The sequence below is a fragment of the Lissotriton vulgaris genome, chromosome 3_1 (genome assembly GCF_964263255.1).
Source record: "Lissotriton vulgaris chromosome 3_1, aLisVul1.2, whole genome shotgun sequence".
Taxonomy (NCBI): Eukaryota; Metazoa; Chordata; class Amphibia; order Caudata; family Salamandridae; genus Lissotriton; species Lissotriton vulgaris.
In genome coordinates, this window is record NC_141689.1 from 43078289 (window position 1) to 43088031 (window position 9743).

At 44.7% G+C, this 9743-nt stretch overlaps 1 pseudogene; it reads right to left on the reverse strand.

Moving 5' to 3' along the window:
• Positions 1-471: 471 nt before the first annotated feature.
• LOC147725900 (uncharacterized) lies at positions 472-2166 on the reverse strand (annotated as a pseudogene).
• Positions 2167-9743: the final 7577 nt, after the last annotated feature.

A 9743-nucleotide genomic window follows, 5' to 3' on the forward strand; every position in this document is an offset into this window, starting at 1 on the left:
AAAACATATATTTTCAGTCTATGATCAATAATACTTTGAATTATAACAACAGTAATCCATCTCATGTGAAATTGTAAAGGCAAGCTTTCTTTCTCAGTGAACTGCCATGACGCCTACACATTTCTACGTTTGGCAGCATTACATTCTCCTCTGCAACAGCCACATAACATGGAATTTAATATCATTCTAACATCTCTAAAAATTACTACATTAGCTTTTCACACTGATATATGCACTCTATATTAATTAAACACTCTTATATGTATGCACTCTATAAATTCGACACTCTTATATGTATGCACTCTATAAATTCGACACTCTTATGTGTTCCTTTAACTAGGCTTGTGCAACGTGCTTGTAAATATGGTGCACTTCTACATTTTACTTGATTTGCGCTCTCTCAGTTCCCCCCTTTGATGACCTTTAGAGGTCATCACCATCACAACACCATCCCTGAGGGAATGAATTGAATCAAACAGAACTCGTTGCAATGCTCCCTCGCTTCATCATCTCTAGAGCCCTCAGACTCCTGTACTGGTTATCCTGCATCGCAGCTAACCTCTGCTCCTGCTCTCTCATGGATCTTTGCAACTTATTTGACCTATACCATCGATACAACCTCACCAACTCCCACTATGTGATTACGCAAATCACTATTATGATGATAGGTTTCAGTATGTACCAAATGAAGTTCCTCCCTAGATTGGCAAACCAACCTCCAACTTTACCCATTCCATGACCCACTTTTTCCCACACATTCACCTTTGTCAGATCCTCAATCTCATGATGAATTTCGGTGATATTCTGTATATATTTCTCAAGAGGTTTTGAATTGTCTGGAATGTAAGTGCAACATTCCTGGACCTTCAAAGCCTTACAGACTCCGCCCTCTTTGGCTAACAGAACGTCTAAAGCAAGTCGGTTCTGGAGAACCATTGCCCTTATCGATTGCATCTCTCCTTCTACCAGCATTAATGATCTAGCAGTACTGGCAGATAATCTATCTACAACTGTTGCCAATCTCCTGATCTTGACATCATTCAGTATTAACCCTAGAAGAGGGAACATGGCACCAAATACGTCTCCAACTACCTCATCATTGCTTAGATCCCTTCTCCCTCTGGCTTGAGTTCTTCCCTCTATAATTTCTAGATCCTTAGCATGATATATTTTGGGGAAGACAATTGCTAAATAACATGATCCGTACCAATTATCCGGTAGTTTCACGTATGCATTTCTTCCACAGACAAAATATACATTTGGGATCACCTGCATTCCTTTCAAGAAATCCTTTGTATAGTATTCTATTTGGAAAGCATGTTCACAACTTACTTCTCCCACAAACACATTCTCATAGTAGGTTTTACCCCTGTATATACATAGTTTCCCTCTTTGCACTCGATCTAAAGCTATTGGACCATTACTACCCTTCCTCTTGTGTGACTTTTCCTCCTCGGTCCAATCTGTTTTCCATTGGCCCGAAGCCTTTAGGATCTTCTGCCTTCTATATCGATCATCCACCTGCCCTATAAACTTTTTCTCAATTTCTGACACTTTACAGGTCAAATTATTTCTTCGGGCATATGAAGTATCTAGCGTTCTCCAAGGAATGAAAAATTTCCTTAATCGATCCTCACTCTTATAATAGTCCCACTTGTTCAAATGTTTGTAGGCCGGGACCTCTGGTAAAACAGCGTCAAAGTTTGAAAAATAATACTCAAAGCTATCGCGTTCATAAAATATACTAAACAACAAACTACATGTAATTCCATAAGTCAATGGAAGATGATGATACCTAATACCTTCGTCTACAGAGGCTGGCAATTGCATGCAGACGTAGCAGTCCTTTGCATCCATAGCATCAATGTATTCATAAAGTAATTTAGCATATGCATTTGATTTAAAATTTCCTTGTGATTCATCTACGTGCAACCTACGAGCTTCTGCTGCTAGCAAAGCTTTATCTTTCTCTGTATTGTCACCCTTTTTACCAGCAGTAGTGGGTTTCAATGTTACTACAACTTTTGCTTCTTTTGTTGCCTTCTCTTCATTTTCATGTCCCACTATATATGATACAGTAACTACTAGAACTATAAGAAAAATTACTCCCACTAAAAGTGTGCCTACTATGCATTTTGCTTTGCGGTTCGGGTTGCCGGCCTCCATGATCTGAAGACAGTGTAGTTCTAATTTTCTGCCATGACACAAAGTCTCTTTTCTTTGCTACTTCAACAGTTTTCTTTGCTTATTCGGTCTTTTCGAACCACACTTGGAAGCTGACAATCCCTCTTGCAAGATCAGTCTTTTGAATTATAGCAACAGACAACCGTAGCCCTTCTCCGTCCACTAAATGGAAGAGTCCCTAAATTTCTTCTTCTTCCACTTGGCGCTAGGTTATCTTCTCAATCCGTTTATTTACAAAGTCTTTAGCAGTCTGTAATCATGCGTGTTCCAGCAGCTCTAATCACGTATTCTAAAATTTCTAAGCGAAGAATGATCTCCTCGAGTGCTGATATCGTTGGACCAAAAGTTGGAAATTCTACTCTGTTTAAAACCAGTTCTCTTATTCTGCTCAGATAAGGAGGATTGGGAACAGTGAGTGTCAGCAACCCTTCGATCTCAAGTCCAGGTACCAACAACACCACTTCCAATGTTATGATTGGGTCAGTACTGGTCACTGTCACTTCCCTCACCCTCCCGGATTTCCGTGCACTAGACATCTGCCGCTAGGTAGGTCCACTCAGGAGTGGCGTATCTTCTGCAGGGCACTCGCACCCTCCTTGATCTTCTTGGACCCTCCTGTTCTTGATTCTGTGCACCTTCGTCCAGATCTGAGTCTTCGGATATAGGAGCAAGGGTTCTTCCTGGAGTTGGCTTCAAGCTCAGCCTCTTCTTCCTTTCAGGCCAACTAGCTTCTCCACGCCTTGTTCTCCTATTTCTTGTCCTCACACTCGGTTCTTGATCACTTGTGACTTGATCAGTGTCTGAGCCGTATTCACAGCAACTTTCTCCTTCAGTGGCAACTTCAGTTTCACTGTCGTCTTGTCTTTCTTCCGAAATTTCTTCTGAAGCACTCCCAGCTTCCTCCGACACCCCCACAGCTTGTCTGATCCCCTCTAGTGGTTTGCCGCTGTGAGAGAAGCTGTTTCTTCCAGGGGTGCTGGAACTCTTCGAGTATGGGAGGCGTGAATCCAATTTGGCAGCCCTCCACACTTTACTGCAGTGTTCGTTGTCAGAATTATCTGGTAGGGTCCTTTCCAGCGCACGTCTAGGCAGTTCTTCCGGACGTGCTTCTTCACCAGCACCCAGTCACCAGGGCACAGATCGTGACATAGGTCTCTGGAAGATGGAATTTCAGCAGCCTGCACCTGAAGAGACACAGAATGAATGACATCAGAAAGTCCCTTGCAATAATCCAGGATGAGATCATCTGTGATATTCAACAAAGCTGCAGTTGGAACAGATGGAAGTCTCATTGCCCTCCCCATTAAAACCTCGTGTGGGGAGAGGCCTGTTCTCCTGTCTGGTGTGCTACGCATACTCATGAGTACTAATGGCAGGGCATCAGGCCAGCTTAAGGATGTCGATGAACACACTTTGGCCATTCGGGATTTTATAGTTCCGTTTATCTGCTCCACAATCCCTGAAGCCTCTGGTCGATAGCTACAGTGCAACTTCTGATCAATATTTAATGCAGAGCAAAGCATCTTCACAACTTCACTGTTGAAATGTGTCCCTCTATCTGATTCCAAAGAGGTCGACACCCCGAAGCGTGGTATTAACTCTCTAAGCAACAATTTTGCTACTGTGAGTGTATCGCATCTGCGTGTAGGGTATGCCTCGACCCATCTGGAAAATATGCATACAACCACCAGAACATACCTGAGGCGGTTGCATTTTGGCATTTCAATAAAGTCTAATTGCATTCGGTTGAAAGGCCCACCAGACCTCCCAATGTGACTCAATGTAACTGGTGTCCTTTTCCCCACGTTCAATTTCTGACATGTTACACACCTCTTACACACTGCTTCTGCGGCTACTCTAAACTTGGGATTATACCAAGTCTGCCTAAATACCCGCAGCATGGCATCTCTTCCTAAATGTACTGGACCATGTATCTGTCTTGCCATTGGACTCACTAATTCATTTGGTAATACTGCCCTTCCATCTGCTGAAATCCACAAATCAATTTCACTTTTTACACAACTTGCAGTTTCCCATGTCTTTTTCTCAAAATCTGATGCGTTCTCTTGCATGCCTTTTAAATCATCCCAAGTATCAACTGTTTCTAGCATCATGTTTAACTCTGTCTTTTCCTGTGTCCCACCCACTTCCACTTCCGTGAAAGAGTATCCTTGCTCTGCACAGTAACGAGCAACCTCGTCTGCATAACGATTTCCTTGGGACACAAAATCTGTACCTTTGGTATGTGCTACGCATTTAACAACGGCAATTGCTGCCGGACCTTGTAACGCTTCTAACAATAGTCGCACAAACTCCCCATTTCGGATAGGTGAACCTGAGGAGGTCATGTAACCTCTCTGAGACCACAATTGCCCAAAGTCATGAACTATACCGAAACCATATTGGCTATCCGTGTAAATGATGACTCGAATTTTGCTACCTGCTAAACAGGCACGTGTCAATGCAATGATTTCAGCTACCTGAGCGGAGTGTACTCCTTCCAGGCAAGCGGCTTCTACAACTCCAGTAATGGTGCAAACAGCATAAGCTGCTCTCAACTGACCAGTATTGTCCCTTACACATGAGCCATCAACAAAGAAAATTTCATCAGGGTCGGTCAACGGCTCATCCACAATATCTGGTCTTGGCTTGGTGCATAGTTCAGTCACATCAAGGCAATCGTGATCTTCACATTCCTCGTCTTCTATATCATTAGGGAGTGGCATCAAAGTGGCAGGATTCAAAACAGAGCACCTCTTAAGGGTCACGTTCTCCGCAGCAAGAATAACTTGCTCGTAGCGCGTGAGCCTATTATTGGTCAAGTGCTGTGTTTTGGTCCTGGTCATTAACAGTTCTACAGAATGAGGTACATACACCACTAATTGGTGTACCATCACAATACTTTCACACCTTTCAATGCTGACACCCGTTGCAGCAACAAATTTGAGACATCCGGGCAATGCTGCGGCTACAGGATCTAAAGTAGCCGAAAAATATGCAACTGGTCTACGGGCATTTCCATGAATTTGTGCTAGGACTGACAAAGCACAACCTTCCCTTTCGCAACAGTAAAGTAAAAATGTTTTTTCGTAATCAGGCATTCCCAAAGCTGGAGCATGACACAAGTCCTCTCTCAGCTGTAGGAACGACATCAAACAATCCTTGTCCCATGGTACCGGATCACTCACCTCCCTGTGCGTCAGTTTTTGTAAGGGTTTTGCCTTCAGGGAAAAGCTAGCTATCCACTGTCGGCAATAACCAACCATTCCTAGGAACATCCTGACCTCTCTTTGTGTCGTAGGCGAATTCATCTTCATGATCGCCTCTATCCTGTCTGGTGACACCTTCCGCTTTCCTTTTTCAAATCGGTGACCCAAGTACTGTACTTCTGTCAGACAGTACTGTAATTTGCTCGGAGACACCCTATGTCCATTTTCAGCTAAATGGTTCAGCAAGGTGATGGTGTCTATCTTACAAGCTTCCTCTGTTTCTGACGCAACAAGTAGGTCGTCTATGTACTGAACTAGAACCGAGTTCTGTGGTAGTACTAGACTTTCAAGATTTTTCTTCATCAGCTGGTTGAAAATCGATGGGCTTTCTGTATACCCCTGTGGGATACGACACCATGTTAAGACGCGATTTTCCAGCTTAAATGCAAAAAGAAACTAGCTCTCCTCATCTAATGGAATTGAAAAGAAAGCCTGGCAAAGGTCTATCACTGTGAACCACTCGCCTTGGAATGGTATCTGAAACAATATCACTGATGGATTCGGTACCACTGGACAACATGAAACAACTATGTTATTAACCTTTCGGAGATCCTGTACTATTCTGAATTTCCCACTAGGTTTCTGCAAACCCATAATCGGGGAGTTGCATGGACTACCCATGATTTCCTTCAGTATTCCCTGCTTAATCATGGAGTCGATCACGGGTTTTATTCCTGCAATCGTCTCCGGGGTCAATTTGTATTGAGGCGTTCTTGGATATTCAACATTTGGTTTTATCATGATTTTCACTGGTTCTACTCCTTTAATCAATCCTATCTCTTCTCCAGTGAAATCCCATACTTCAGATGACACAGTATCTCTTAAGTCCCAAGGCAGCTCTTCCACCGTCAGGGTAGGATACAGTTCTACGCATACTCTTGAATTTGCAACTTTAAAGGTGGCATCATCGTCGTTAGTCTGTACCTCTACTCCCTGAGGCGTACAGTATGTTGTGCAATTTAGTTTGCACAATAAGTCTCTTCCTAACAGACACACAGGGCTAGAATCACATACTACAAACTGATGTTCATCGCTGTAGTTTCCTATCCTCACTAGCACTGGTTCTGTCAATGGGTTAGTCATTCTCCTACTTGCGACTCCTACCATTTGAAAGTTGATCGGGTATCTCCGGTATCTACTAAGAATGTCGTAGGACACCCCGCCACCTCAGCCTCAACAAACGGTCCTCCTTGGTCCACTTCTAGAACTGCCCCGAGGGTACAGTCCTCTTCTCTACTCACACGCCATCCAGTCAGTGGATCAACGTAGTAACACTCTTCTCCTCCTACTAAAAGAGGCATTTGTCTACAGATCTTGCCCCCTGTCGTAATCTTTGGTGGCTGCGGGAACTAGGCTCGAGGAGCCGAAGTCCCCCCTTTGGCCACCTTACTCTTAGGTACTGTCACCCCTTGTACTGGAACGGTCTGAACTTCTTCCTCCTCTACTTCCAGTTCTCCGTTTTCAGGGTTATAGGGACACTCGCGTTTCCAATGTCCCACCTGGTGACACTGGTGACACTTTGTCGTCCTTTTCAAGGTAGCAAAGTCTACTCTAGGTCTCGGATTTTCCTCGTTGTCCCTATTCTGATTAATTGATCTCCTTCCCATCGTCCCTGTTCCCTGTTGCTGTTGTCCACCCTTTCCAGCCGACTGCATCTGAACCATCATCAACTTCTCCTTAAGTTTCTTTGCTTTGGAATCTATTTCATCACTGCAATACCTTGCGTATCTCAAAATTTCATCCAATGGTTTGTTTTGCCAGCAAATTAAGTGTTGCTGAATCATCAAACAAATATCAGGTCTCAACCCCAAAACGAACTTCGATACAAACTGTCCTATGTCTGTGGGATCCGTTACATCTAATCCACAGTAGTGTTTGAACGTTTTCAGCAATCGCTTATAAAATTCATGGACTGTCTCCTTGGGTTCCTGTCTAGTTCGGTCTATTTTCACCCAATCTATATCCTGCGGTGGCACCTTCTCTTTCAGCCATGTCATCACCCTTTCATATTTTTCCATTACTTTTTCTGACGGTCCATTAGTATGAGCATTTCTTTCTGGTTCTGCTGTGGGCCATTCAACACTAACTTTGCATGCTGTCCACAAGTCTCCTGGGACCACAATATCAAATAAGGTGTTCAAATCAATCCACAGTACTTTCGAGATCTTCACAAACCTCTCTACCTGTTTGTACCATTCTACAGGATTCTCTCTTAACTTTGGAAATGAATTGGTAAACGCAGCCAAATCACCCCTACTCCAGGGCACATGTACATAACTCCCATTCGCTATTTCTCGCAAAGGGTATGCCTCCATCCGCAGTGGCCCTCCCTCCGGGGACATCACAATCGCGCTCTACCTGACAGTCCCTTTCTTGGACCACCTTTCTTCCCATTTATCCAGATCTCTCCATGCCCTTATTCCTGTGATCAGTTCCCTTATGTGTGTTTTTAATCCAATTGTCCTCCTCTCGTCCAGATCCTGATCTGAATAATGCAACCTATGGTTACCCTGTAATGCCTTTGTTCTCGACAAGTCTACCATATATTTGTCTGCCAGTTCAGATAATTTCTCGTGAATTGCTCTTGCCTTCTGAGTAATATCCTTTGCTATAAACAGCACCTCATCTTGCTCGTACATGTCGATCCTTTCTAAAGGTAACGTACCATCTATTATCTCGTCCAGGTCAGATTTTAAACTGGTCACATCAAGCCTTTTTGCCTTTATCACAGCTTTCAGTGTGGTGTCTCTAGAGGGCCCATTTACGTCTCTCCCATCACAGCTCTGAGTCCTACGTCTGGGCTCAGGCGTGTTATGGGGAGTCCTCCCATGCTCCCATCTCTCCAGGTCCCATGCAGTTCCAACCTCTCTTGGTGTATGGTGAAACACTGCTCGATTCCCCATAATCCCACATCTCCCATTCTGCCTGGTGTCTCTAGGTGCATGGTGAGACACTCCATTATTCCCCATGCTTTCGCAACTCCCCTGCTGTCCATGATCGCTCGACGCATGGCAAGGCCCTTCACGGCTCCCCATGTTCCCGCGATTCCAATGCTGTATGTTATCACCAGGTGCATGGTGGGTGCACTTAAAGCTATCCCTGTACTCTTGCGTCCTTCGGTCTCCCTCACTGTGAATGAGACGAGACACCCCTCCACACTCTGTACTTCTACCTTCTTGCTCCTGCCTACTTCCACCGTGGATATGACGGGTAGCTCCTCTACTCTCCTGACTCTTACCGTCCCACTCCTGACCGCTTTCGCTAGCCCCACAGTGAGACAATGTCCCATCGCCTCGACTTCCCCATTCAGCTTCCGCTCTTGACCTGTTACTCTGTGTTCCTGTGGCAGCATCCCATTCCCTCAAGTCAGCCCTCAACTCCTTAAAGGATTTCGGCCGTGGTCCTCTCAGATCCATCGGTCCTCTCTGACCCCCCTGATCTGTTATGGGATCCACTGCTGAATCCAATGGGGTGCTCCATTTTGTCGGTCCTGGCAGTTGCCTCCAGGCATTTGTCATGTTGTTCCTTCTTTCCATTTCTGCTCTTTCTCTGTCTAACCGTACCTGTTCCTCCTCTCGCACTTTCTCTGGGTTATAAACTGACACTATAGGACCTATGGTAACGGGTACTTGGAGAGCATCTGGCAATCCATGAGACTCAACGCACTCCGTTGCTGGCACCTTCTGCACCACAAATCTTCCAACTACCCTCTGTACTGGACTAAGTTGTGGGTTTTCCTCACCTCTGGTAGGTACCCGGTCCGCTATAGGGAGTGATCTATTCTCCTCTATGCCAACCCTATCTTCCCTTGGGAGCTCCATACCTTCCATCTCCCTATTGTACGGAGGCGGTCTATCTATCAACAACCTATTTATTAGGCTATCCTCTGTCTCACTCTCGTCATCCTCCTCTGGCGTTCTCTTTTCTCCTGTAACCTCTATCACTGGGTACAACTTATCCACTTCAATAGTCTGTACCCTCCATTTCTTGGTTTCCGCATCCCATTTGGCATCTTGTACTGCTCTTACCGATCGTCTCACCCTTTCTTGACGTCTGTTCTGATTCCTGTCGTGCGCCGCCCTAATCCACGCATTAAGAGCCTCAAACTGTGTTGGTCTAGGCAAAGGTCTCGATGAAGACATAACTGCTTTTAGCTGGTGCAACACTTCTAATCTAAACGTTCCGTATTTCGGAAAAGTCAGTTCCTCGTTCCCTTCTGTAATCTTACTCCAAGTACTAAGCCACAGTATAGTATGCAACCCAACATTCGTAGCCATATAATGAGCTGGT